This window comes from Muntiacus reevesi, chromosome 2 (genome assembly GCF_963930625.1).
Source record: "Muntiacus reevesi chromosome 2, mMunRee1.1, whole genome shotgun sequence".
NCBI classification, from domain to species: Eukaryota; Metazoa; Chordata; class Mammalia; order Artiodactyla; family Cervidae; genus Muntiacus; species Muntiacus reevesi.
In genome coordinates this window covers 54,448,460-54,470,996 of record NC_089250.1, presented here as the reverse complement: position 1 = coordinate 54,470,996, position 22,537 = coordinate 54,448,460, and positions in this window count along the sequence as shown.

Below are 22,537 nucleotides of genomic sequence, written 5' to 3'. Positions count from 1 at the left end.
CTTTACAATATTGTAGTGGTTTTTGCCATACATTGACATGAATCATCCACAGATTTACATGTGTTCCCCATCCCAATCCCCACTCCCACCTCCCTCCCCATCCCATCCCTCTGGGTCTTTACCACCAGCACCACCTGGGAAGCCCAGATGAAGAGGAGGAAACCTTCTATTTCCTCTACTTCTTCTTTAAATGATTCACTCTTCATCAAAGAGATGATTATTCTAATCAAAATGATATTGGGGCCAGCAGTGCAGTTAGAACCCATTCCTATTTTCTTGCATGGCAGAAGGGTGGCCTTGACATGCTCAAGCCTCAGACTTTTCATGTGTTGGGTACAGATCATTGTAATGAACACTTCCCATGAAATAAGGCTGCCAAGAACTAGCCTTGTCAAGAAAAGGCATCCTCCCATCTCTGCCCACCCCCCTCCCCAAAATGAGCTTGATCTCTAAAGAAAAGGCTGGTATTTTATTTGAAGATATTTCTATAAAGATAATCTAATGGCATGCTTCAAAACTTATCACATTGTGTTTTTTAAATACTTTTTTGCTTGTTTGTTTTAGAATAGTTTTAGTCTTGTAGAAGTACTGGGAAGAAAAGCAAAGAATTCCCATACACCACTCACCCTATTTCCTCCATTATTAATATCTCACTTTAGGATGGCCCTTTGGTCAATGAACCGATGCTGACCTGTTATCATTACTGGAAGCCCATAGTGTTGCACTCAGATTTCCTTAGCATTCATTAAATGTCTTTTTTTCTGTTCTGAGATCAAATGCAGGACTCAGCATCACATTTGGTACTCACATCTCCTTAGGCATATCTTGGCTGTGAAGGTTTTTCTTGTTACAGATGAACTTGACGGCTTTGAGGAGTACTTGTTAGACATTTTGGGGAATGTCCCTCAAATGGGCTGTGTTTGATGTGTTTGTCATAGTTGGGTGAAGCATGTTGTTAGCACTATAGTCCAGTGAAGACCATGTTTTTGGCTGTGAAGACTCAGCCAGGATGAAAAAATAAACCCTAAAAATTGGACAATCATCATAGAAACAGGCAAAGCACTAATAGTGATGATGGATATCTATTAGTCTTTCCAAACATGAAAAAGCTGGAACTGATGGTTGGTCCACAGAAGCCCAAGCATAGAAGGGCTGTGGAAAACCATCTAAATACATAACACTGTTCCTACTTGGTGCTTATCGCTCTGGTTTCCCAGTGGGATGGCTCACAGCCCCTGAAGACGATGACCCAAAAGCGGAGACAATCCTGGCAAAGTGGGGGCTGCCGGGTTCACAGTGCTGGAATAAGTGAGAATACACCCCTGCAGCTGGGGGTGAAAGGACTTCCCCACCACCCTGTGCTCCACAGAGAAAGCAGTACCCTATACCAGCCATCTATGATGTGTAGCAAATTTCCACAAACCCAGTGCCCTAAAACAGCACCCGCTGTGATCACAGTTTCCATGCACAGAAGTCCCAGCATGACCTAGCTGGCTTCAGGGTCTCATATGGCTGAAATCAACATTCTCAGTGGGGCCAACGCTCAGGATCCACTTCTGAGCTGGGGTGGTTGTGGACAGAACCACTTCCTCCCAGCTGTAGGTGTCCTGGCTTCTTGCTTCTTCAAGTGAGGCAGGTGACCATCTCTCATATTTCAGTCCCTTTGATTTCTTCCTGCTCTGGCCCCCAGATCCTTTTCTAAAAGGCTCACCTGATTACCCCATGCCCACCCAGGATCAGCTGTCATTGGTGAACTCAGAGCCCCTTGATTGGGAATCTCAATTCCATCATCTGCAGAATTCCTTCACCTTTGCAATGTAATGTCACCTAACCACAGAAGTGGCAGTCCATTCTATTAATGGTCCTACTTCTACTCATAAGCAGGAATCACCAGGGCACAAGCTCCCGGGGCGGGAACATTTGAAGTCATCTCAGAATTCTACTGACCAAGGCTGCCTCCTTAAGACCCTCTTTTGAGATTGTTGCTAAAAGTCTAAACAATCATTTCTTGAGAGAGAACACAAGCGGTGTGGCGATCACCTGGACCAGGATTACAGTGACTGGAGGGTTTGGAATATTACAGTCAAGGGGCCTCACTCACAGCTCACAGCCTTTATTTCTCCATGAGGAAATCCCCAGGAGCTAATGGACTCTAAGTGCATTTAGGAGGGGAGAATGGCCCTGAAGGAGCAGGAGGTAAATTTATCCAGTCACATCCTCTCTGGGTGCTCTGGTTTCTAGAACTCTCTTTGTCATTTTATTTTCCTTTTCAAGCATAGAATACATATTAAAGGCCCTTGACAGTTTTCAGATGTCCTGGTGAGAATAGAAGAGGTCTCACTGAGATTCTATTTTCCCATCTTTGTGCTATGAAACCAAGGAAGTCATACAAGGGGCCTGGTCTTGAGTGTCTCTGCTGTTGGCAGAGGGAAACGAGAGAGACCAGTCACAATGTGACCTGGATCAGAACTCGGAGCCTCTGAGCCCAGACCCTGCCTCTAAATACCAGATAAGACTGCATGTGTCCCCCTCCCATGGTGTTTCCCAGGCGGGGAATTCCTGTGACTGGGATGGCAGCACAGAACTACCACCAGCGTTTCTAGATCATGGAAAAAACTGACTTTCACCACGGAGGGTCCCCTATGAACCAAACTGGAAATAATAGAAACTCAGCGTCTTATAATAACCTATTGTGACAAAGAATCTAAAACAGAATAGATACATATGTATATGTATAACTGAATCACTGTGCTATAGGCTTGAAACTAACACAACTTTGTAAATCAACTACACTTTAATAAAATTTTAAATAAGGTAATTGTTGATTTAAAAAAAAAAAAAAGAAACTCACAAGTGGGCACTGTACCTGCTAGTTAAAAGGGTGTTGCCCTCTCACCCTCAGAGGAGGCGATGCATCAGTCTATTTAACATTTTTAATTTTTTTTTTACATTTTATGAGCAGCAGTCACCCATCTTTATCTGAGATAAAGTAGAACCTCTATGTTGTTGTTTAGATGCTATGTTATGTCCGAATCTTTTGCGACCCCAAAGACTATAGCCTGCCAGGCTCCTCTGTCCGTGGGACTCTCCAGGCAAGAACATGGGAGTGGGTTGCCATTTCCTTCTCCAGGGGATCTTCCCCACCCAGGGACCAAATCCATATCTCCTGCATAGCAGATGGGTTCTTTACCGCTGAGCCACCAGGGAAGCCCATCAGTATATATGTGCAAAAAGAAAGTCACCCACAATCTCAATGTGCAGGTATAACCACAGTTTGTGCATGTGTGTGTGTTTTTATGATAATGAGGTAACAAGTTACACATTGTTTCATAATCTGTTATTTTTTATTCCACCAGGAACTTCATAATTTTGTCCTGTGTTTCCAGGACAAAACATACTGCTGACATGTAGCAACATGTAACATCTGTGGAATAAACTTGTCTGTTAACAAATATAAAACTCTACCCTCATCTTAATTACTATAAAGTGACACAATGGAAGCTGTCTGATCAATATTTCCCAATATGCAATGTTTTCTTACTGTTAATTTCCAAGGGGACCTTAGATCATATATGGATAAAGATGTCTTAATCATTATGTATTTTTAATTTGTACTTGAAAAAAATATGTAAGTAGCGTATCAACCCAGTGATTTCATAAAATTTTACTTTTGGAGGATTAGGCCTAAGCACTATTTAAGAAAGAAAAATTCCTACATAATAATTCAGGAAGTTCTCAGATTCCACAAAAAGATTTTGTGGCAATTTAGAATGTGGAAATATAGTTCATTTAACCATCTACCTCTTCACCTACGTTATAGACTCTGGATCCCTTGCTTTTTGCTTTTTCTGTTATGAAAACAGTGTGAGGAATATCTTCATACAGATATGTTTATATACCTCATCGATTATTTCCCAAGGGAAAAATGGTTAGCAGTGGAAATATTGTGTCACACGGTTTGAAAGTTTTAAAAGCTCTAGGGTTATAACACACAAAAATCGTCCCTGGAACCTGAGCTTGTATTGGAGCACTTGCCCCCCATCTCCACCCAACCCCAGCCAGTTGGGTGTCAGTTGCTTTGTATTTTCTGAAGCCTCTGTAGCAAGGATGGGGGAAGCTTGACAAGTGTGCCCTGGATGGGGGAGGGGAAAAACGGGCAGCTCATGGAGTCTGTGACCCCCCTGCCTTCACTGCCTTCCTCTCAATTTCTCATCCCTTCCTTTCCACCTCTAGAGAGAGCTGTGTGTAAATTTTAAATATAGAAAACAATGCAGTGTTTGATATTTTAATATTTATCATTCAAATTAAATGACAGACGTGTGGGCTGATATTTATATTACTAATGAGGTATTTCTGAAAAGGGTTTGCTGTTTAGTTTAGAAACTGCCAATAAGGAGGGCGCGTAGGTGAACACTCCCCAGGAAACCCACAGTCCACATTTACCCTCCAACCACTCAGGCAAGAGAGACAGGCTATTCTGGAATTTCTGTCTTGTTCCTTGTAGACAGTATCGCCCTGTAGACCTGGGATGCAGCCAGGGTGCTTCTCTCTTATCTTGAGCCCTGGAACCTTTCTAGAATGAGGACTGAACCCAAGTGGGAACCAGTGGGCTGGTGGCCTCCATGGGAGATGTTTGCATCCTGTACCTGCAAACCATGTCATCACTTTCTGAACTCTTTCTGATTGAATCACCTGTGTCACTTACAATACTTGTTTTAAAAGAAAAGTGCATTATCTACTCTAAGCTTACGTCATTATCATTTGTCATAAGAAGATAAGTGCATGCTCAGTCAGCTCAGTTGTGTCCAGCTTTCTGAAACTCTGTGGGTTGTAGACTACCAGACTCCTCTATCCATGGGATTCTCCAGGCAAGAGCACTGAAGTGGGTTGCCATGTCCTCCTCCAGGAGATCTCCCCAACACAGGGATTGAACCTGTGTCTCTTATGTCTCCTGCATTGACAGGCAGGTTCTTTACCACTAGCACCACCTAGGAAACACTCTCACAGTCTTGCTTAATGCCAAAGTCATGGACGCCTCCAGCCCACCAACCCTCTGCCCCTAGCAAAGGGGATTAGCAGGAAGGCCTGAGGCCTAAGGAAGATGTTTCTGTACCCAGCAGCAGTCCCCAAGCATAGTCCGGCACTGCCGGGGCCCAATCCCATCACATCCCACGTTGTAGCAACCCTTCCTTGACATCTTTTCCTCCCCAATCCCATCCCCGAGTTCAGGTTTCTAATTTCTATATAAGGTTGAGGTTTGACCATAGACTGTGGCAGGCCTGAGCCCAGCACTGGAGTCATAGTAGATGCTTGGCCCATATATGCTTAAAAAAAAAAAAATGTGTAAACGAGTCAAGTCAAATCTATCAATTTAGGTATCAGCAAGTGTCCACAGACCTTGAAACCAAGAGAAATTATATTGATGATCTTTTTGGTTTATCTTCTGGACCTGAATATAAGACCACAAGTCGGAAATGGCCAGTCTCAAACTAACTGCTCAGTACTCATAGATGAATTGCTGATTTTCGGTGCACTTAGCCTCATGCAGTGTTCTGGGCTGTCCAGTTCAATTTCTGGGGAACAAACTTAACTCTCCTGGTGTTTCCTGGGATCCTCAGACCCCAGGCCCACCTAGATCCCAGTGAAGGATCCAGAAGCAGACAGTTGCTGCTACCTGTGCCAGAGAGTCAGCAGACAGAGCTTGGAAAAAGAGGCATATGTATATTTGTGCCCATGTGTCATGACTCGAACAGGAGGAAGATAAACTCATTTTAATCTACCTTAGGGCTTGCAATAAAGTACCGAAGGATCTAGGTTCATCCTTTAGGGCGCGATTAAAAAAAATCAAATTCTGGCTCATTCATGTCATTTTTCCTTAAAGTTTGCTGGGGAGAAGGAGGGTGGCCTCCAGTGATCAAATTACCTGGTCTTGCACTCTTCATCTGTATTAAAATGTTTTCTTCCATCAGCTTACTTTGCTCTAGAGAGTAGCACAAGCGAGAAAGAAGACTTAGGAAAGCAAAGAAACTCACTGCAGGTGAAAATATGGATTTTTTTTTTAAAGAAAACATATATTTGTCTTGAACATATATGTGTGTGTGTTGTTTCAACATGTGTTATTTGCCTTTCTATATAAAGCCATTACTATGTGAGGAGCAAGGAGGCAGAAGATGAAAAATAGAAAAGTGATTTCAATTTTCCTTCCATCCTCATGAATATGAATTCTCCTCTTGATCAAGAGAAAAATAATTAGAAGAGGTCTCAGGAGACCCAAATCCTTAGCCTGGTTCTCTCTCTAAATAGCTGCTTGGCCTAAAGCAAGTTACTTAATTGTTCTGAATTTTTGTTAAATAGTACAGAATAACTTAATATATGGACCAAAATAGACTTGTTACTGTTTAACTTAGAATGAAAATACATTTATTGATTCACATGAAAACATTTTTATTACATTCTGATATTAATTATTTTGATAATAAGAATTTTTAGTAAGAAAATCAGTACCGCTCTCGGGACCCTCAATGTTAATATCTAGTCGATGTTGGATGACAGCACAAAAATTTCTAATACGTTTTCCTGAAAATGGACTTGAAGCCGCAGTGTCCCTTGGGGGCCACCCATGTCCTATGTTGTAAGAACCGGACCATCTTAAAACCCCTCCCATATAAATTCTGTGTGTCTCCGATTTATCTGTCGTGTGTGGTTCTGTTTGGAAGTGTAATTATCTGTTCTACCTTCAAGTTTAGAAACAGTCTCTTGCTGTCAATAATGCCTGTCAACTTCAATTGAATGGCGCTTAAATTCACAACCTGTTTCTGGATAATAATGGGTCTGAAATTGAAAGTGGAGAAGTCAAAACATTATTAACGTGTAATCATTGCCACACGCACACAGACACTCTCACACACACGTGACACAGATGCTCACAGACACACGCACTCAAAAGGACAGGTAAAAGATTGAAACCCTCTTCAGTTTTCCAAGCAGAAACCACTGCCTTACTCCTCTGTGATCCGGAGTCTTTTCATTTATTCATGATCAAACATCAGGTAAGGGAGTTTCTCTCCCCAACAATTGCTTATTTCTAAGAGTTGCCAAAGCCTCGAGGCAGACCACTGGGTGTTTGCTTTCTGGGGCTGTGAGCTGAAATGAAAGGGAGAGAAAGGGAGCTGTCCAGTCTTGCTGGAATATTTATGTTGTTGGAGGTAACCTCCAGACTCCTGAAAACTCCAGGACCTGACCCACCTTCCATCCCAGCTTCCAACAGGAGAGGATAGTGGACAAGCCTGGGAGGAGGGGACATGTGAACAGAGTCTCCTGCTTGGATCAAAGCTACAGAGGAACTTTGTATATTATGCGTCTCTCTTTAAGGCCTTGTGTCCTTCTCCTCTTCCCACCTGCCTCCATCCTGGCTGAAGCCTTAACATCGAGAATTTTGTTTCTGCTTGATTTCAGGAGAACACAGCCAAATCTGCAGTATCTCACCAGCTTCCCTCATGCTCTCTGCAATTTTACAAGATGCAAAATAGTGCATGCAAAATGCCCAGAACTATAATTACCTTCTGTGAGAGAAGCAACAACAGAAAAACAGGCTACCACATCTCACTCCAGCTAATCTCTACATATACACACACACACATATATATACACTTATAAAGAAACATTTGTTCTCTATCTCTGTGTTAATCTGAAGTCACTTTTCTAATATCCCCCTGGAATGTAAACCTTCTCTTTATTATTTTTAGAGCAAAGGTGTCAAAGGTTCCCATATGTTTCCAGGAATAGTTCCTTCCCAAGGGGAGGGAAGGCACGCAGTAGAAGCAGGTGGTCAACTCATGGCTGATTGTTTCCCACGTGTGGAGGTGGTTCTGACCCAGGAAGTGTGTGGCTGGAAAGATGGGAGGAGTCATGGCTGTGCTAGATGATATGACAGGCCCTTGTTGGGAGGCAGGGTGGTGTCACATGTGTTCATGTCCTGGGACAGGCCTCCTGAGTTCACGAAGAAGCCGTCTTCTGCCCAAACTGGAACTTTCACTCCTGTTTCTCCAATTGATCACATAAACATCCTTTGAGTGTCTACTATGTGTTAGGCATTCAACAAGGCTCTAGACACACGTGAGAGGTATCACAGGGGCCTTGGTCTCTGGAGAGTCACAGATGGTACAGAGACTGATGAATAAAAGGCCTGAGAGTGGACAGCATCCAAGTGACCCCATGAGGATGCCCACATGACAGCAGGCAGCCTGCCTAGGCATCTCCCTCCATGCCTGCTCCAGTCCTGAGAACTTTGCCTGTGTTAACTCCTTTGGGCTCACAGCAACCTCATAGGCAGAACTGCATCTTCAGGAAAAGGATTCCAAGGACAGGGAGGCTGCGGGGATTTCCCAAATCTACCCAACACTAGCCAGGAGACCCGGTTCTCAACACCTGATCTGTCTACTTTACAGACAGAATGCTCACCCCTGGGCCTTCTACCCTGACTTCTTGCTACACTGGAAAGTAAACAAGGAGGTAGGGTTTTAAGATGGTTGACATGTATTTTCATCTCCATCAGCCATACCTGCTCATTTTTTCCTAAAGATAATTAATGAAGAACCTACCAAGAGATAGGCTGTTACAGGCACACAGATATAAAAGTGCATATATTAAACATACATGTGCCAATTCTAGAGGAGAGAAGACCCCAATGAGGTCTATGAACACTATGAAAGTGAAAATTGCTCTGTCATGTCCAACTCTTTGGGACCCCATGGACTGTAGCCCACCAGGCTATGGGATTCCCCAGGCAAGAATACTGGGATGGGTAGCTATTTTCTTCTCTAGGGGATCTTCCCAACCCAAGGATCAAACCCACGTCTCCCATACTGCAGGCAGACTCTTTACCATCTGAGCCACCAGGAAAGCCACTATATCTACCAAATAAAAGTGGAGGAGACACAGTCAGTATTCACTCCGTGTTATAGATTAATCTTGAGAGATGAACCATTTCCAGGCACATGTAGACAAAGCATAATTCCGTGGTCTAGTCAGTGGTTCCCAACTTTATTGGCACCGGGGACCAGTTTCATGGGAGACAAATTTTTCATGGACCAGGGTTAGGGGGATTGGTTTGGGGATGATTCAAGAGCATTACATTTATTGTGCAATTTTTTCTATTATTATTACATCAGGTCCACCTCGGATTATCAGGCATTAGATCTTGGAGGTTGGGAACCCTTGGTCTAGACTAGTGGCTCTCAATACATGGGGGCTGCTTTGCCCCCAGGAGATGTTTGCCAGTGTCTGCAGACAGTTTTGGTTGTCATGACTAGGGTTGGAGGGAGAGGCTGGAGATGTGGTTAAACACCGCACAATCCACAGAACAGCCCCCACACAACAAAGGATCCTCCCGTCCAAAATGTCAATAGTATTTATCTTTGGTTGGAGATCACTGGATATCATTCAACACAATAGAACCAAGTTTCAAGCACAGCTCTATGCCTTGTGTGAATACAGGTTGACAAGACTGACCTGGTCTCTCCAGTTTTGCATGAGATTTTTTTTTTCCTTCATCAAACTTGAGATCAAATGAGCAAATAAGCTGCATCCAGCTGACGATTTCTCCTGTGTCCTGACAAGAGATCTTCCTTCCAAACCCTAAACTTTAGGTCCCTGTCCATCGACCCAGAGCCGAGCAGACACATTCTCCAAAGCACAATTAAAGAGATTGACTGCCTGCTAGTACCAGGCACCCTGGTATCAGCTAATCTGAAATTAAGTGGGAGATAGTTTGTTAGCACTGTGTTTTGTTAAGCAAGCAAAATGGAAAACCTTCCCCATCTTTAGTGATTGATTAATGACCTTTTAAAGGACCCAGCTAAATGGAACATTTGAAGAATATGGGAGCAATTAAGGTGCCTTTGCAAGGCAGTTCACTTATCAAAATGACTTAGACAAGATTTCAGTGGGATCACTGCCCCTTATACCTTAACCACTGTCAAATCACATCCAACAACCCCAAGAAGACTATTTTAGGCACATCAGTGAAATGCCACCCTGAACTTTTAGTAGCAATTACAGGCATAACAGATATTGGCCACAGAGAGAGTCAGGCTGAACTTCTCCATGAGCTTCGATCCACACGCCTGGTGCTCAGAGATACCTTGCCTGCTTTGTGTTACAGGTATTTGCTGGTTGGTCCCATTAGCATTTTCCAGATAAAAGGTGCTCTCTGGAAAGGGTAAAAGCTAGGGCTAGCTCAAGTGAGGAGACACATTGTTTCAGGAAGGTTTTATCTGAAACAGCAATTACTAACAGTACCAGGTAACTTAGGGAAAGTGTGAAAAGTGTCCGACTCTTTGCAACCCCCATAAGGTATAAGGAGCTGTAGCCCACCAGGCTCCTCTGTCCATGGACTCCTCCAGGCAAGAATACTAGAGTGGGTTGCCATTCCCTTCTCCAGGGGATCTTCCTGACCCAGAGATTGATCCTAGGTCTCCCACATTATAGCCAGATTCTTTACCATCTGAACCACCAGGTAAGGCCTATTTAGGGAAGCAGAACTAAAACCACCTTGGTACTTAGGACAGAAATCTCAGCCCAAGTATGTGTTGTTGTACCTTTTTCTTTCTCCACCTTTTCTTGCTTGATGAAAACGCACCAGCCCAGGGAGGTGGGAGGGGGGATCGAGATGGGGAATACATGTAACTCCATGGCTGATTCATGTCAATGTATGACATAACCCACTGAAATGTTGTGAAGTAATTAGCCTCCAACTAATAAAAAAGAAAAAAGAAAAGAAAAAAGAAAACGCACCAGCCCAGCCCTTTCTGTTGCTTATGGCAGGGGTGTGGGGGCCCTTCCAAGTGCAATACATCAAGGATGTTTGCTGGGTATTAGTCTGAGCAGAGAGGGTATCCAAGTCTCCAGGCTTTCTGGGCTCTTCCTTTCTGGACCCAACCCTGCTCTCTGGCCCACAGCAGGAGAAAGAGAAGATTAAACATTCATTCAGACACATTTGCCTTAGAGGTCTGTTTTTAAAAGCACCACCTGCCAAGGACATCACGGAATTTGATCTCTCCCCTTGGAATGATAAAAGTGAGTGAACAGACTTCTGATTGCTTGTGATAGCAAGATTTTCATTTTTTAAATTCATGGACCACTTGGGAAGGTTGTGGATTGAGCTGTGTTCCAATATTTATCATCACCAATGGCCTCTGAGTCTGTATCAGTCAGACAGGGATAGTAAACGCCAGTTTCCCTTCTTTTGCCCCCAATCTGAGGCTGTCTTCAGTTCCAGATTAAGCAGACAGAGTCCTTCACTGTTGCAATGACTTTCTTTCACAGAAATTTTCAAGAGTAAAGGCGAAAGTGGTGGGATTCTGAGCTCTAATGGCACCTGGAGATTGTCTTGACTGTCAATTTTCTTCTTCTCCCATCCAAAATTCGCCAGTTCCAAATGATCCCCCCCCACACACACACACACTTTGTGGTTTTCCAAATCCATTGGATAGCTGGGATCTTTAAAAAGTGCAGGGAAGAGCTTCATGACATTGATCTTGGCAGTGATTTCATGGGCATGACACCAAAAGCACAGGCGACAAAGGCAAAAATAGATATGTGACTACATCAAAATCAACAGCTTCTGCACAGCAAAAGAAACCATCAATGAGAGAAAAAGCCACATACAGAATGGGAGAACACATTGGTAAACCATTTATCAGATAAGGGATTAATTTCCAAAGCACATATATAACTCACCGTGAATCCTTAATTCACCTCAAGTCTGGGATAGCTTCTCAGGATTTCCTTATTTATCTGTATGCCAAAATAGGTTCATCTGATGTTTTCTCATGATGTGAAAGTCACTCAGCCATGTCTGACTCTTTGTGACCCCATGGACTATACAGTCCATGGAATTCTCCAGGCCAGAATACTTGAGTGGGTAGCCTTTCCCTTCTCCAGGGGATCTTCCCAACCCAGGGATTGATCCCAGCTTTCCTGCATTGCAGGCGGATTCTTTACCAGCTGACCCACAAGGGAAGTCTGAGAATACTGGAGTGGGTAGCCTATCCCTTCCCCAGCAGATCTTCCCAACCCAGGAATTGAACCAGGGTTTCCTGCATTGCAAGCAGATTCTTTACCAACTGAGCTATCAGGGAAAACCCCTTCTCATGATAAGATTGGGTTATATATTTGACTTTCATATTTTAATCTAATCTCATATCCTATGACCTTTCCATTCTCCATTACTAATTCCAGGGTTTTGGGAGAGGGTGGTTCATCTGAAAAGATTTTTCACACAGACAATCTTGGCATTTACGAGCAAAGATAGATTTATGTCTTCCTTCACAATTTGTACATATTCCATTTCCTTTCCTCCTCTCACTGCACTGGCCAGGACAGGAACAATTTTGGATTATAGTGGTGAGAGTGGGTGTCCTTGCCTCATTCCTAATCAGAAATGTTTCTAGTTTCTAATCATTAAGCATAATGTCTGGAGAGAAAATTGCTTTATTTTGGGGTTTTAAAGATGACCTCCATGATTTCTGATGAAGGCAAGTGGCAGCTACACAGCACTGGAGCAGCCGAGAGAAAATACCCCATGTCCAAGTTCAGGAGAATCAGCCTTGAGGAGATACCCCACGTTCAAGGTAAGGAGCAGTGGCTACACTTTGTTAGAGCAGCCGTGAAGAGATATCCCAAGTCCAAGGTAAGAGAAACCCCAGTAAGACAGTAGGCACTGAGAGAGGGCATCAGAGGCAGACAGACTAAAACCACAATCACAGAAAACTAGCCAATCTGATCACATGGACCACAGCCTTGTCTAACTCAATGAAACCAAGCCATGCTGTGTAGGGCCACCCAAGATGGGCAGATCATGGTGGAGAGTTCTGACAAAATGTGGTCCACTGCAAAAGGAAATGGCAAACCACTTCAATATCTTGCCTTGAGAACTGCATGCACAATATGAAAAGGCAAAAAGATAGGATACTGAAAGATGAACTCCTCAGGTCAGTAGGTGCTCGATATGCCACTGGAGATCAATGGAGAAGTAACTCCAGAAAGCATGAAGGGATAGAGCCAAGGCAAAAACAACACCCAGTTGTGGATGTGACTGGTGATAGAAGCAAGGTCCAATGCGTATAAAGAGCAATATTGCATAGGATCCTGGAATGTTAGGTCCATGAATCAAGGCAAATTGGAAGTGGTCAAACAGGAAATGGCAAGAGTGAACATTGACATTCTAGGAATGAATAAACTAAAATGGACTGGAATGGGTGAATTTAACTCAGATGAACATTACATCTACTACTATGGGCAGGAATCCCTTAGAAGAAATGGAGTAGCCATGATAGTCAACAAAAGAGTCCAAATTGCAGTACTTGGATGCAATCTCAAAAACGACAGAATGTCTTTGTACCAGTATCATACTGTCTTGATGACTGTGGTTCTGTAGTAGAGATTTAAGTCAGGTAGGTTGATTCCTCCAGTTCCATTCTTCTTTCTCAAGATTGCTTTAGCTATTCAAGGTTTTTTGTATTTCCATACAAACTGTGAAATTATTTGTTCAAGTTCTCTGAAAAATATCGTTGGTAGCTTGATGGGGATTGCATTGAATCTATAGATTGCTTTAGGTAGTATACTCATTTTCACTATATTTATTCTTCCAATCCATGAACACAGTATATTTCTCCATTTATTTGTGTCCTCTTTGATTTCTCTCATGAGTGTTTTATAGTTTTCTATATATAGGTCTTTTGTTTCTTTAGGTAGATATAAGACTAAGTATTTTATTCTTTTCATTGCAATGGTGAATGGAATTGTTTCTTTAACTTCTCTTTCTGTTTTCTCATTGTTAGTGTATAGGAATGCAAGGGATTTCTGTGTGTTAGATAAGAGAAAGCCCAGAGATAAATCCACGCACCTATGAACACCTTATCTTTGACAAAGGAGGCAAGAATATACAATGGAGAAAAGACAATCTCTTTAACAAAAGGTGCTGGGAAAACTGGTCAACGACTTGTAGAAGAATGAAACTAGAACACTTTCTAACACCATACAGAAAAAATAAATTCAAAATGGATTAAAGATCTAAACATAAGACCAGAAACTATTAAAGTCCTAGAAGAAAACATAGGCAAAACACTCTCTGACATAAACCATAGCAGGATCCTCTATGACCCACCTCCCAGAATATTGGAAGTAAAAGCAAAAATAAACAAATGTGACCTAATTAAAATTAAAAGCTTGTGCACAACAAAGGAAACTATAAGCAAGGTGAAAAGACAGTCTTCAGAATGGGAGAAAATAATAGCAAAGAAAGCAACTGAGAAAGAATTAATCTCAAAAATATACAAGCAACTCCTGCAGCTCAATTCCAGAAAAGTAAAAGACCCAATCAAAAAATGGGCCAAAGAACTAAACAGACATTTCTCCAAAGAAGACATACAGATGGCTGACAAACACATGAAAAGATGCTCAACATCACTCATTATCAAAGAAATGCAAATCAAAGCCACAGTGAGGTACCATTTCATGCCAGTCAGAATGGCTGCGATCCAAAGGTCTACAAGCAATAAATGCTGGAGATGGTGTGGAGAAAAGGGAACCCTTTTACACTGTTGGTGGGAATTCAAACTAGTACAGCCATTATGGAGAACGGTGTGGAGATTCCTTAAAAAACTGGAAAGAGAACTGCCATAGGATGTAGCAATCCCACTGCTGGGCATACACACTGAGGAAACCAGAATCGAAAGAGACACGTGTACCTCAATGTTCATCTCAGCACTGTTTATAATAGCTAGGACATGGAATCAACCTAGATGTCCATCAGCAGATGGATGGATAAGAAAGCTGTGGTACATATACACAATGGAATATTACTCAGCCATTAAAAAGAATACATTTGAATCAGTTCTAAGCAGGTGGATGAAACTGGAGCCTATTATACAGAATGAAGTAAGCCAGAAAGAAAAACACCAATACAGTATACTAATGCATATATATGGAATTTAGAAAGAAGATAACGATAACCCTGTATGTGAGACAGCAAAAGAGACACAGATTATTGAACAGTCTTTTGGGCTCTGTGGGAGAGGGTGAGGGCAGGATGATATGGGAGAATAGCATTGAAACATGTAAAATATCATATGTGAAATGAATCACAAGTCCAGGTTTGATGCATGATACAGGGTGTTCGGGGCTGGTGCACTGGGTTGACCCAGAGCGATGGGATGGGGAGGGAGGTGGGAGGGGGGTTCAAGGATGGAAATACATGTACACTCATGGTGGATTCAAGTCAATGTATGGCAAAACCAATACAATATTGTAAAGTAAAATAAATGAATTAATTAATTAAAAAAACAAAACTCATAAGGCAAACCATTCAATATCACAGTAATCCAAGTCTATGCCCTGACCAGTAATGCTAAAGAAGCTAAATAAAGTTGAATTGTTCTATGAAGATCTACAAGACTATTTAGAATTAACACCCCAAAAATATGACCTTTTCATTATAGGGGACTGGAATGCAAAAGTAGGAAGTCAAGAAACACCTGGAGTAACAGGCAAATTTGGCCTTGGAGTACAGAATGAAACAGGGCAAAGGCTAATAGAATTTTGCCAAGAGAATGCACTGGTCATAGCAAACACCCTCTTCTAACGACACAAGAGAAGACTGCACATGGACATCACCAGGTGGCCAACACTGAAATCAGATTGATTATATTCTTTGCAGCCAAAGATGGAGAAGCTCTATACAGCCAGCAAAAACAAGACCAAGAGCTGACTGTGACTTGGATCATGAATTCCTTATTGCCAAATTCAAACTTAAATTTTTGAAAGTAGGGAAAACCACTAGACCGTTCAGGTAAAATCCCTTATGATTATACAGTGGAAGTGAGAAATAGATTTAAAGGACTAGATCTGATAGGCAGAGTGCCTGATGAACTATGGATGGAGGTTTGTGACATTGTACAGGAGGCAGGGATCAAGACCATCCCTAAGGAAAAGAAATGCAAAAAAGCAAAATGACTGTCTGAAGAGGCCTTACAGATAGCTGTGAAAAGAAGAGAAGCGAAAAGCAAAGGAGAAAAGGAAAGATATACCCATTTGAATGCAGATTTCCAAAGAATAGCAAGGAGAGATAAGAAAGCCCTCCTCAGGGATCAGTACAAGAAATAGAGGAAAATAATAGAATGGGAAAGACTAGAGATATCTTCAAGAAAATTAGAGGTACCAAGGGAACATTTCATGCAAAGGACACAATAAAGGACAGAAATGGTATGGACGTAACAGAAACAGATGATATTAAGAAGAGATGGCAAGAATACACAGAACTGTACAAAAAAGATCTTCACAACCCAGATAATCATGACGGTGTGGTCACACACTTAGAGTCAGACATCCTGGAATGTGAAATCAAGTGGGCCTTAGGCAGCATCACTGTAAACAAAGCTAGTGGAGGTGATGAATTCCAGTTGAGCTATTTCAAATCCTGAAAGATGATGCTGAGAAAGTGGTGCACTAAATATGCCAGCAAATTTGGAAAACTCAGCTGTGGCCATGGGATTGGAAAAGGTCAGTTTTCATTCCAATCCCTAAGAAAGGCAATGCCAAAGAATGCTCAAACTACCATACAATTGCACTCATCTCACAGGTTAGCAAAGTAATGCTCAAAATTCTCCAAGCAAGGCTTCAGCAATACATGAACCGTGAACTTCTAGATGTTCAAGCTAGTTTTACAAAGGGTAGAGGAACCAGAGATCAAATTGCCAACGTCTGCTGGATCACCGAAAAAGCGAGAGTTCCAGAAAAACATCTATTTCTGCTTTATTGACTATGCCAAAGCCTTTGACTGTGTAGATCACAATAAACTGTGGAAAATTCTTAAAGAAATGGGAATACCAGACCACCTGACTTGTCTCCTGAGAAACCTGTATACAGGTCAAGAAGCAACAGTTAGAACTGGACATGGAATAACAGACTGGTTCAAAATTGGGAAAGGAGTACATCAAGGGTGTATATTGCCACCATGCTTATTTAACTTATATGCAGAGTACACCATGAGAAACACTGGGTTGGATGAAGCACAAGCTGAAATTAAGATTACTGGGAGAAGTATCAATAACCTCAAATATGCAGATGACATCACCCTTATGGCAGAAAGTGAAGAAGAACTGAAGAGCCTGTTGATGAAAGTAAAAGAAGAGAGTGTAAAAGTTGACCAGAAACTCAACATTCAGAAAACAAAGATCATGGCATCTGGTTCCATCTCTTCATGGAAAATAGATGGGGAAGCAGTGGAAACAGTGGCTGAATTTACTTTGGGGGGGGGCTCCAAAATCACTGCAAATGGTGCCTGTAGCCATGAAATTAAAAGACACTTACTCCTTGGAAGGAAAGTTATGATCAACCTAGACAGCATATTAAAAATCAGAGACATTACTTTGCCAACAAAGGTCCGTCTAGTCAAGGTTATGGTTTTTCCAGTAGTCATGCTTGGATGTGAGAGTTGGACTGTAAAGATATCTAAGTGGTGAAGAATTGATGCTTCTGAACTGTGGTGTTGGGGAAGATTCTTGAGAGGCCCTTGGACTGCAAGAAGATCCATCTGAAAGGAAATCAGTGTTGGGTGTTCATTGGAAGGACTAATGTTGAAGCTGAACCTCCAATACTTTGGCCACCTGATGCGGAGAGCTGACTCATTTGAAAAGATCCTGATGCTGGGAAAGATTGAAGGCAGGAGGAGAAGGGGATGACAGACAGAAGGGATGCTGGGATGGTTGGATGGCATCACTGACTCAATGGACATGAGTTTGGGTGCACTCCAGGAGTTGGTGTTGGACAGGGAGGTCTGGCGTGCTGCACTCCATGGGGTCACAAAGAGTCAGACAAGACTAAGTGACTAAAGTTAATGAAAAGATGACCTCCATGATTTCTGATGAAGAATCCTCATCCTCAAACTGTTTTCTCAATGTTTTTCCGGTCTCTTTACTTTTCAGTACTTTAAGGTGTGTCTGTGTGGTTTGGGGGGCTTTGGTTTTTTCTTTTTTTAATTATTATTTTTAGTTTTTTAATGTATAAATTTGATTTTCACCAAATTTAAGATATCTTCATCTATCATTTATTTAATTTTTCCTGCAATATTTCTCCTTTCCTTTTGATAACAGACAAAAAATTTAGAATTCTGATATCATCCAGTAGATGTTCATTTTTATTAAATTTTTTTCAAGATTCTTCAGATTGGAATTTTTTTCTTGGTTTAGCCTCAGAGCCAATTGTTCTTTTTGTATTTGCATTTTAATATTGTGTTCATCTAGTGAATTTAACTTCAAATTAAATTCACTGCTTAATTCTAAAATTTTCATTTGATTCTTTTTTTATACCACTCATTTCCCTTCTGAGAAATTTGTATTTCTATGTATTTGTTTTGTTTGTGTTTGTTTTTACTTGATGGAATATAGTTCAAATAGTCCAAATAATTGCTTTAATATCTTTATCTGGTCATTTCTGATCATATGGTAGTATTTTCCTTGACAATTGGTCATGTTTCCGTTGGATTTGTATATTAGGCTGTTCTGAATTGGATTCTGAACAATTTGAACATTGTGCTCTGACTCCTGTTACAATTCTCTGGGTAAGGTTTATTGTGGTTTGCATCATTTTGCCAAGTAATCAACCCAGTTAGGCTCAGACTACAAGTTCTGCCATGTAGTGTAAGCTCTGTAAGAGATGGTTGCTATGTGAGTTTATTTTTCAACACCTCACTGTGAAATTTTGGTTCTGCTTCTTGCATGCACCCCCAGGACCATCTGCAACTTGAGGTAACTCATATTGTAGTTAAGTTCTTTGCGTGCAGCTTCTGGTGTTTGCTGAACTTGTGCTGTTGGAGGGGAAGCTAGAGACTTGTGTTGGTTTATCCAGAATCTGAGAGACCCTTCTCCAGGTCTCTTCTCCTGCTTTCTCTACCCTCTTGGGGATCCTTTTCCCAGTTCTCTGTGAGGACTAAGGGGTTCTTCAGCATTTGAATTTCCCTCTTTGCCAACACACAGCTCCAAAGTTGTAGCAGGGCTTGAGGCAGGGCTAGGAGAGAAAGAATAGAAAAAGAAAAAAGGTGAATTTGTCTCTCACTCCCTGGCCTGCTGGGGCCCATTTTCCTGAAACTCTGACCACAGCGATGGGGGTTGTTTTCCAGTTTTGGGTGCTCACGTGTGCTCACTACTATGAAGTATAGCAGCTGAGGCCATCGTGAAGTCAATGTTGGGAAACCAATCAGGAGAAAAAAACAACAGAAAATTCACCTCTGCATGGGTCCCTTCTCACGTTTGACTTGCCATCCACACAAGCTGGCTATAGGCTACTCTTCCAAATCCTCAGGTAGCTGTTAGTTGTACTTTTTTGAGAACTTTAAATTTTAACACCTGGAGAGTGGCTGTAGAGTGAGTTTACCCTATGAAACTCTTTTCTCCCTAAGTTGGGGCTTTACAATGTAATATAGAGTTATTTAAACATCCCAAGATCTATACCATCAATAGGCTAGGGCTCTGCTTCCAGGCTTAAAAGTGATAAAGAAAATTTGATAAATGCAATTGGGCGAGAGCTGAATTTTTAATGGAAACAGTGTAAAGCAACCATTAGCTGACTCTGTCTTTCTTGAGGGATACTCACACCCAGATCCTATGTGCCTAGGAGAGTGGAGGAAAATAGTCTCCCCTGCATATGTCTTCAGGGAAGGTTGCTAGGCATCCCTCCAAGATCTCGATATGGCATGCATTAAAGCAAGGACACACACTTAACATGTAAGACATCGCCTATGTACTGCCAAAATATCACTCAGTTTAAAATATCTTTTCAAAGTGACAAAATTGCCCAAAGGACATGTAAAAGCTGTTGTTATAAGAAAACGTAGTGCATCTAGAAGGGTAAAGAAGGTCGCTGGGTTTTGGACTGGAAAAATATATAACCCCAACCCCTGAGTTTTGGAGATTTAATTGTTGGCAATGGATCAGTTACTGCTAGATAAAGCTATGCAGGCACACACATACACACAGTCACTCATAAAACCCATTCAGTACAAAACATTTCTAAATAAAATGTTAATAAAAAGCAGAATTCAGTGGATTGTGCACAAAATTATTCCATTCAACAGATAATAAAAAGCAATTAACAAACAGACACAAATAAGGCAGTAATGAACAAAGAATCCTGCCTGGCATCTTGTCTCCCACTTCAAAGCTTAGGATGGAGAGAGGGAAGCCCGAAAGAGCCTCAAATCTAGAGCCAGATGACTTAAGCTGCTCCCACCCCTGCAGCTTCTCCCCAACCCCGCCCCGGGCTTAGACTGCCAAATCCCACAGAAAGCCACAGAATGGGCCATGCTCTGGAGACCAAATATTTTCTTGGGACACTAGACAAGTACACATGCACCACCCACAATTCAAATCACCAGTCCACGGCCGACACTCTAGCTGCCAATTAGGAATAAACATCTCATGTTCTTTTTTCTTAGAGCCTAAACCTTTGTTTACCAAACTGTTTAAAAGAAGGTTTATAGTCAAAAATATCTGATGAGTTTTGAGGAGAAAAGAGGCCCTGAGATCTGAAAGTGAAACTTGCCTGCCCTCATCATCTAGATGTTGGGAAACATTGGGGGAGAAAAGTGCTTTTTATCTGTGTGAACTCAGAGACCCCATTAATAAGTTGCCCCTTGAACATGCTAATGAAGGTCAAGGGCTGGGCTGAGAATTAAAGTCCGTGGAGAGGCGAGTTAGCACTACGGCTTCAACTCTCTGCCCTTTCAAAGCCTTTAGCTTAAGCTGTTCCAAAGAAGAAAAATTCTCTAATTCTCATTTTTCCTTTATTCCAACAGCTCATTATTCCAGCAATAAAATTTATAAATTACATATTAGATGTCTGGTCCAAGGGAGTCCATGACATCAGAACAAATACCTGGGCTTGGGGAATCCAACAGGAGATATAGCCGTTAAAAAATAGTTAGACAATAATTATATAATTGTCATCATGTGAGATCGCCAGCAAAAGAATGCCGAATCGGAGAGAAAGATACTTAACAGGGATCTTGCCCTCATTTGGGGGTCAGGAGGTCTTCCTTGAAGAAGTGACAGTCAAGTCAAGAACTAAGAGTGTGCAGATATGATCCAGGTCGACGGGTGGGGAAGTGAGAACACCCCAAGGACAGAGTGTGGTTTGTGGCAAGGAAGCCAACACATGTGCTCATAATAAAGACCAATGGTGAGAAATGCTTAGAAGAGCAAAATGGAGCTTGAAGGAACATCCATAAGAAAAAATATTGACTTTGTATTCATTTATATTAATTAGTCTTTTATACTGCTGACCCAGTGACTTCTATTTCCTAAGCAGTTTTGTGCATCTTATAATTCCCTAATGGCTCAGCAGGTAAAGAATTCACCTGCAATGAAGGAGACACAGGAGACACAGGTTCAATCCCTAGGCTGGGAAGATCTTCTGGAGGAGGGCACAGCAACACACTGAAGTAGTCTTACCATGGACAGAGGAGCCTGGTGGTCTACAGTCCATAAAGTCGCAAAGAGTTGGACATGACTAAAATGACTAAACAACGCATAATCCTCCCCGGCCAGCCATGGTCTTGCTCTTTGGGAGTTCACATTCTAGTTTCAAGTTTTCAGATGACTAAAGTCCTAGATTAGCAGCTTCTTTGGCAAAGTAGAATCTGAAAGCAAACAAAAATTCTCCAAATATTTTGTGTGAAACATACCATCAGTCAGAGAACTTGGTGCTTTTGTCAGTATAATATAAGCCTGCCTTTCTCCTGCCCCATGGCTCCCATTCCCTCCCCAACAAAAGTAACACTGCCTTCATTTCGCATGTACCTTTTTGCCTGAGTGTATTCTTGGAGAATGCACATTGGCATCTTGTCAGCTCTCCCTTTCTCGCATTACTTATCTCCATATTTATAGATCAATCCATTCAACAGGACATGCATCTCCTGTTTAAAGGTGACGGTGTGCACCCACCACATTCTCCCTTCCCACTCCTGTGCCTGTCCCACTGGGAACCTGTGTGAGGGTTGTATCGACAAACAGAACCACAGAAGGCATGGCTGGTTCTGAGCATATTCCTATGATCTTTTTGACTAAGTCATGGTTGGCTGATTGTCAGGGTATTTGCCTCAGAGTTCCTGGTGATGTTAACATTCCCCACATCTTTGTCAACAGATGGTATCACCAGATTTAAAATTCCTCCCCAGCTCAAGCGGTGTGACCTCATTTTATTTTGTGTGTAGTTACCCACTGAATAATGTGATGTCCTCCTTGTGTACTTGGCTGACTGAGATTCATCTTTGGTGAATCATCTCAAACCTGTTGTTTGGTCTTCAAATGGAGCTGGTTTTTAATCTCATGCTATGTTGTGTGTAAAAGTAATGCTCAAAATTCTCCAATCCAGGCTTCAGCAATGCAGGAACTGTGAACTTCCAGATGTTCAAGCTGGTTTTAGAAAAGGCAGAGGAACCAGAGATCAAATTGCCAACATCCACTGGATCATCAAAAAGCAA